The 7,830-nt window shown below is 42.4% G+C and overlaps 1 long non-coding RNA gene across 1 annotated transcript in view; it reads left to right on the top strand.

Annotated features, from left to right (window-relative positions):
* LOC138690269 (uncharacterized) overlaps positions 1 to 7,050 on the top strand; it is a 159,179-nt gene extending 152,129 nt beyond the window's left edge. Inside the window, exons 3-5 of the long non-coding RNA XR_011329069.1 lie at positions 2,967 to 3,046; positions 4,925 to 5,040; positions 6,265 to 7,050. This is a non-coding gene — a long non-coding RNA (uncharacterized lncRNA). The remainder of the gene's footprint in view (positions 1 to 2,966; positions 3,047 to 4,924; positions 5,041 to 6,264) is intronic.
* Positions 7,051 to 7,830: the final 780 nt, after the last annotated feature.

The following is a 7,830-nucleotide window of genomic DNA, read 5'->3' on the forward strand; positions in this document are numbered from 1 at the left end:
CAAGAACATAAAAGGTGCCAGTGATGATAATGGCAGCAGAATCAGCAATAACAAATGCAACCACCTTTGATACAGGAAAAGTCAGTGAAACCAGTAGATGATCAAGAAGCAAAAGAAGTATTCAAGAGAGGCAAGGTCATTATGGAAAGAGGAAAATAATTCTTGGTCTCACTGTTCACTACTTGTGAGACAGGGTCTCACACCAGAACTGTGTCTGATGCTGAGGAGCCTAAGGATCTATCTAAAACAGAATTGTCAATAAAAAAGGTTGCTGGACAAATCACAAGAACAAGACAGAAGTCAACGAAGAGTTAAAAGGGAATTCAGATATGAAATTATTCAACAACTGATTATGGTATGTAATAATTTTTTCCCCCAGAATAACGTACAGTGGCAAATGTGTCACCAGTCTTTAGTAATGACTGTAGGCATTGCTGGGAACTACAGATCTGTAAATCTCCATTAAAGACCAGTCAAACTTGTAGAAACAATCATAAACAGAATTCTTAGTCACAAAAATACATACATGTTGCTGGGGAAGAACTGCACAGATTTTGTAGTCTTACCTTTAAAATGTATCAGAGACTTGGAGGAGCTAGCAACTACCTGAATAAATGTGATCCAGCTGCTAAGTAATGAACTTGTATCTCACAATGCTTTTGCCAAGATCTCTCACCACAAGTTTTTAAGGAAGGGAGGCTCTCATGGAGTCCACAGGGCAAGGGACATGGCAGGGAGGGGAGCTGCCGGGCAGCAAATTTCTTGCTCTTGCTCTATGTACTTGTGTGGTTTCCAGCAAAGCTGGAGAATCATGAAGTGACAAATTCTGCAGAAGAGATAAAATTACTCAGGATAATAAAACACGAGACAACTTTTGAGGGAGAATATCAAAGAAGTCTACAAATTTGGGAGTGATGTGGAGAAGGCAAATGGGGAATGACGATTCATTATTTCTGTCAGTACAAGACCCATGAGGTACCCAATGAAAACTATGAAGCAGCAAGACTGAAATAAGCAAAAGCCATTTTTGCCATAATATATATATAAACTCTTAAACTGTGGTACTCGCTGCCACTGACCATGGCCAATGTCAACCAAAACCAGGTTCAAAAACAGATTAGGCAACTCAGGGCTATCAGTGATGAAGACACGCTGGCCTGAATGAATTTCAGGTCAGACTCAGTCTGGCAGTTTCAATACCCTGTGGAAAAAAAAGTCATGTTGCTGATGGTACAAAATGGTACTGCTTGTATTAAAGTATTCATATATTTAAAATGTGTCCTTAGATGGTGAAGTGAGCTGTCAGAGTTTTGTTCTTGGCACAGTTGGTCAGAAAAATTGCAAGAGAACTATATTGCCATCAGAAATCAAAACACTTTGCAAAAGAGGATTGCTTTCAGCAGACTCCTGGAAGAAAATCAGTGGAAAAAGTACTGACAATGTAGTGTTGAAATATCCCATTCTATTTTTTATTTTGAAACAACTTTCTGGGTTGATTTTTTTTTCACTTTGTATTAGCTTTTTTGCTACAACATAATATTAACTTTAAAAAGTCAAAGTCAAAACAGAATGTTTCAGTTTCCGTTACAACAAAACCTGTCAATCAACTTGAAATACCTTGAGGTGGGGTTTTCTAATTCCCCTTTGCTGCGAATTTCAGACTTTGGGTGTTTCATTGCAATTCAGAATAAAGTCAACTTTTGAAATGTGAAAGACCTTTAAAAAACAGGACTTCTGTTCTTTAAAACTTGGGCAAAGTGACTCCATTTTCTTTCTCTTTCAGTTAGCTCATCTGAAAGTGGTAATAATGTTGCCGATCCATCTTTGCAAAGCCCTTTCAGACTGAGTGCTGAAGAATCACACATTTCTGTGTCTGATGCTAACATTGCGTGATCTCAAGCACCATCCCAATCCCGCTGTTTCCAGCTGTGCCCCTCTTTCCCCTGGTCATTTGTTCACAAATTGCAAGGGTACAATGTATGGCATATTTCTTCTATGAGAACTGCCCATGACGTGTTTTGGGCCTTTCTTCTTCCCCTCTCTTTTTCTTCCTGTGCCTGTCTAATGTTTTTGGTTTGCCCTTTTATTTGTGCAAACTGGGAGTTGTTCTCTTCTGGGATGGGGGGAGGAGTTACTTTCCTGAGGGCTGTTGGATTTTCCCTTGTCCAAGATCTTTTTATGGTTAGTGGCTTATTGAGTGGAGCATGCAAACTCCTGACAGTCGGAGCAGAGCTGAATCAACTTTGGCAGGACAGCATGAGGAAGCTTACAGTGCCACTGCTTGTGCTATAAATACAAAAATAAAAGGAAGACTTCATTCCCTAAACACTGCACATTACGTCCTCAAATTGGGGACTCAAGCGTGCCTTGTGCTGTGCATTAGCCATCTGCACCAGAGGGAATGTCTTCCTCATTTTGTTCCCAGGATGGAGGCATCAGGATTGCTATGAGATAGCGTGAGGCAGGAAGAGTTTTCTGGGTCCTGGAATGCCAATAAGCACTTCAAACATCTTTCTTGGTTTCTGGAGTCCCTGCATCCAGCACCCTGGAGCGTGATTTCTTTTTATAAAAAGAAAGCCTGTGCTATTTTTCATACCAATCACATGCTGTTCTAAATGGCTTAAAAGTTTCAAGGACTCCAAATGCTGAAAAACAGCTGTATGCTGATGTGAGCAGCATGTGTAAGGATGATTTAAATCTAGTTTTTATCCTATTTAACTCCCAGTGGCTTTTATGTTTTCCATAAATGGCTGAGAAAAGTTCTTGGCTGGAAAGAGCCGTAAAAAAATGTAGTAAATTCTTTGTAGTCTCAACATGAGCAATTCATCATATTTTTGTTTGTTTGTTTTCTGGGATTTTGTTTGCTTTCTGTGATTTTGACATGTCTTGGATCTCTGATGAGTCTCTTGTTCCTCACTACATGCTGATCCACACTGATAAATTGTCCTTTATGCTTTGGTTTCAAGGTAGTGACCCACATCCAGAACAGAACATCCATTGCCTGGGAGGGCCACAAGGACAAGGACCACCTATGTCCTACTGAAATGTGAGTCTTCCTAAAAATCTCTCCTGTAGGATAATTATTCTCTGCAACCCAGAGGCCACAAGAGGCAGTAGGAGTCCTTAGCAAGAGTTTGGCAGATTACAAGTAGAAATTTGGGGGTTTGACTGTGCCCTGTCGGTAACTTGGGAAAGTGCTCTGTGGCACCCAACCCAGCCCAGCAGAACTGCTGACAGAGGATTCCAGGTCCTCCTGAACAGATTGTAGTGCGTGCATTCACATCACATCTCTAGGGTCAGATTTAGTGATAATTTGACTCAAACTAATATCTACATAAGGGGATTTTGCAAATTTATAATTTCCAAAGGGCACATCTGCTAATATTCTATTATAATTTCTGAACTCCATTTCTTTCATTAAGGAGCTAATTTTGTTCCCAAGAGGATCATTAGCTTTTACCCATTTTGATTAAATTAATTCATATTACCAATAGCTACCTAAGGCTTTATGAACTGGATGGGAACTTTTAGCTTTTGCTTTAACGCAGTCTCTCACCATGAGAAATCTTGTCACCTCTAATTGCATTTAGAGGAATTTAAATTCACTTCCTTTGACATTTTTTTCCAGATCTATACTGAGTAAAGTGCATGTTACGCTTTTCACAATGCTCTCATTCAGCCTTCATAAAAACGTTAAGCGTGGAGGGCTCTTTGTCCAGGATTATCCCAAAATCGTTCTTGGGAGACTTGATCCCAAGAGGTATGGGATTTCCTCAGCTCCCACTGAGCTACAGAGCAGCACTATAGATTTTCTTCTCCTTATATCTGTTGCAGCAAAGCTTAGCCTTGGGCTCTTCTCCTCCACAAGTCTCCCTGGGGTTCTGACATCCAACTTCACAGCTATCTTGGGACATTTGTGCACAGGAGAGAGGAATTGGCCAAGGGAATTACCTTTTACCTGTCATGGACACAGGGATGAGGTAACAACAGGAGAGAAGGGACCAAAGGGTGCTTGGCATATGGCACTTGGGACAACACCCATACTTTTACAGAAGTAAGAGCAAATGCTGTTAGCAAATGGGCCAAACTGGGCTTCTTGGACATCTCTGGAAGCTACCACTCTCTCTGCAGCCCCTGTCAAGCAAAAGTCAACATGCTTTCTCTTTCCCCACTGTCACGTTTAACCTCCAGGCACTGGCTATGACCATACATATATCCATTACCAGCAATTTCTTCTCAGATCCTGGTGGAGACTTGATAGCAAAGTGCAAGTGCATGTTCCTGCATTCCCCATTTCTTTCCATTTTTGCTTGGATTTGCAAAGGCTACAGCATTGTTCAATTTTCATTTCTATTGACTGTCAATGGGAATTCATCCTAGCTGGATGAAAAAAATCACACTCCTCAGGCCTAAAATGCCACTCTGCATGTTCCTAATTGCCTTGTTATTTTTGGATGCTTAGCTTCAGCCATGGGGATTGTAGTTGATCCTTCAATTCCCTGATATTATCATTAAAACTGGTGGGTCGTGATCACAGGTAAAAACCATGTGGTATAGGAAACAGGCTTTCAAAACCCTTTACAGTGGCAACTATAAATGGCAGAAACATGGTAAATGTTTTGCATGGGCAAAGTACAAGCAGAATCTGCATTCTCCAAATGGCGCATCCTTGGAGACCATACAGTTGCTATTTAGAGACCTTGAATGGTCACCAAATCCAGCAGGAACTGGGGGCACTATAAATAGCCCGTGCTGGGACTGATGTGGCAGCACTGGAGCTGAGCAATAGTGCTGCAAAACCTCTGGAGTAAAGGCAGAGATGTGAAAAAATAGGTCTGGATGCAGGGTTTGGCCCATACCATTGAAGCTAAGGTAGTTACAACCACTGTTATGTGAATTCCCTTGCTGCATGTGTATTTTCCAGTGCACAAGTGGGAGGCAGCCTGCAAAGCCTTATCTTGTTGTGTGCTGATTGTGAGCTGGAGACAACACCGAGTAACAACGCAGAGAGGACGTCATTCCGAAACGGCCGGCTGCCCTGTACGTACAGCACAAAGGCAGTAAACTCCTTATCTCACCATCCTATAAATCTTTGTTGACCATCTCTGTATGTGTCTCCATAAGAACATTTGATCTAATAGCCTTTTTAAAAATTTCCCTTCATTTTCCAGTATAACCCCCCAGTGAATCATTAATGTAACAAGATAAAGATCTCTAGCTAAGGAATTATTCTTATTATAAAGTTCCCAAGTTCTAGTAGCAAACCTCTCCAGGGTATATATTAAACCAAAAAGGTCCCACACAATCATTTAAATCTACAAAATTCAATTCATTTCTGACTCCCTCCAGGCACTTGTTTTATAGTTATCTAATAAAGGGGAGTTGTGGCTGTTAAATGATAAAGTCTCCAAAGGGGACGTGGGAATTCTGCACACTAGTCCCCAACATTTGCTGGGAAGCTTTATTCCTCCACCTCGCCCTCATCCCTTTTGAAAAGGAAACCTTTCAAAGCCTTGCAAAATGAATAGATGATTCTGTTTTTAAAGAAAAGCAAAGTCCATAAAATTTCCTTACATAAATGTACTGCTCGAGGATATAGGTTACAAGAAGATTAAGCACTTAATTGTTCCAGAAATTATGTGTATGCCTTCACCAAATCACTGAAACTGAAGATGGAGCAGATGCACGTCTGCTCTACTTCCTTGCTTGTGCGGGAATGTTCCCTGCGATGCTTTTTCTGCTACTTCCTCCAGTCTAGTTTTAAATTACCTGTGAAATTATCATTGGTGCAATTCTGTCGTGCGGTAATGCACATGGATTCCCTGGCAAAGAGTGTCTGATGGCGGGGGTTTTTCCCCCCAGTTTTGAGAATAGAGAGGTAGGGATAATAAAATACTAGCTCTCCCGAATGCATCAAAAGCATAACTGTAGATGTATCGGTACCATCCACTAAACCGCACTCAAGAGACCTCAGAAGCTTTTTTTACGGTTGGAAAATGTATTTACATGAGGTGGTGTGTTAAAAAAATGAGTCGCTTACCTGATGTTAAACACAACTTCCTACCTAACACAGACACAGGGCTAGGTCAAACTTGATACGACCACAGCCAGTTACAGTTCAGCTGAGAAACCCCAGGGTTAATCACCATCAGCTCATACAGGTTTTGCAATATCCATTTTTGTCCATGCTAAGAGATTATTTATGTTCATTTTTAACTGTCTGGTAATGACTGTATTTTGCAACACACTGTATTTTCCTTACAGAGATGAGGTGCAAAAGAGAAAATTGGAGCTTCCTTCCAAAATGCAAAAAATAACTGCTCTGAGGTGGATCCACAGAGACCAGCAGAGACCCAGATTTATTTCCAAAGAAGCCGATTCAATTTGTCCTCCTGTGCCCACACCTTAATGCATTAAGTGTTTTGGGGGGGCTGCCACTGGAACTGAATGGTTTTTTTGGCCAAAAGCAGGCTTTGTGAGAATGTTTAAAGAAATCAATATGTGAGGTTTGTCTAAGGTTACATGTTTGTTAATGTTTTATTGATTACGCTATTGGTTGTAAATTATGTAACTTAATAAAGCTGAGGACTCTTTCTAATAAAGACAAAGAGGTTATTCCATTAGCTGGCAACTTAAGGCAAAGAAACTTAATAATATAGCACATTATAAGACCACAGCCCAGAGACTGACAAATCCAATTCATCATGGAAGTGGCCGTGATGTTGCAGACACCGGGCTATGTCCTCACACAATTAGGCAGCACAGGTCAAGTTTAAAAGAGGGCGAAGCCTGCTTTCTGAAGCTGTGACGTGGCCATAAAACACGGATGAGAACAGCGAAGTGGCCCAAAAGGACACCCAGAGCTGTTCTGGAGCCTGGGGCACCCCACACACGGTCAAGATGGCACGTGAGCCATCGCAGCCTTCTGTCGCGTGTTCATGTCGTTAGCTGAGACTTCTTTTCAGCGTTAGTTTTCCCCCAAACTGCTTCCCACATCTCCTTGGAGATGAACCTGTTTTATTTTATTTTATTTTAAAGAAAGCTGTCATCACCCAGGAGAAAAAAAAAAAAATCCTGAACGTGCTTTTAAAAGGAAATGAAACAGTGAATTTCCAAGAGACTAAAGATTGCCTCTCCACGATACAATTGCATTTCCACGGCTGTGGAGGACAGATACTGCAGCTCCCCTTGGCACGTGTGGGATTGACAAGCAGCTGGTTGCAGAAATGGGTCTAATATTTGACTTGACTGCAGTTGCCAGGCACGGGAGTTGTTCTGAGAGCAGGAAAAAGCATCCCGTGTCAGAGGATGACAGAGCACCTCCTCCAGCTGCCTCGGCAACCTGCTGCTTTTTATTTAGCTGGGAGCAGGGGCTCCAAATCCTGTCTCCCGAGCGCTGCCCAGCCCTGGTCCCCTCCCATCCGCACACAGCCCTGCCAGCACCCTCTCAGATCCAGGCTCGGTAATTAAACGCAGGTGTCAGCGAGGCCACCCGGACCACTCTTTGGGTGCTCGAAGCAACATCAGTCCACAGGGGTTACGGCGGGCACCGGGATTTCTAATTAATGCGAGCCGGGGGCTGGAGGAGCGGGTCTGCTGCAGACCTTGTTTTGGCTCCCGGACTGTCAGCACGACCATTAACTGATAACGTGGAAACCGTCTGGCAGGCGACGTGGGTCTCCCCCGCTCCGTCAGGAAGCGCCAGGTGTTGTTGGGAGAAAACACCTGGAATCTGTCTCTCGGGTCGATGAATTCGGGCAGCTAAAATGGACGTACTCAGGATCACCTGGTACGTTTTGCAAATGTAGGGTCTTTCAGCTCCTGTCATTA

The sequence above is a fragment of the Haliaeetus albicilla genome, chromosome 21 (assembly GCF_947461875.1).
Source record: "Haliaeetus albicilla chromosome 21, bHalAlb1.1, whole genome shotgun sequence".
Taxonomy (NCBI): domain Eukaryota; kingdom Metazoa; phylum Chordata; class Aves; order Accipitriformes; family Accipitridae; genus Haliaeetus; species Haliaeetus albicilla.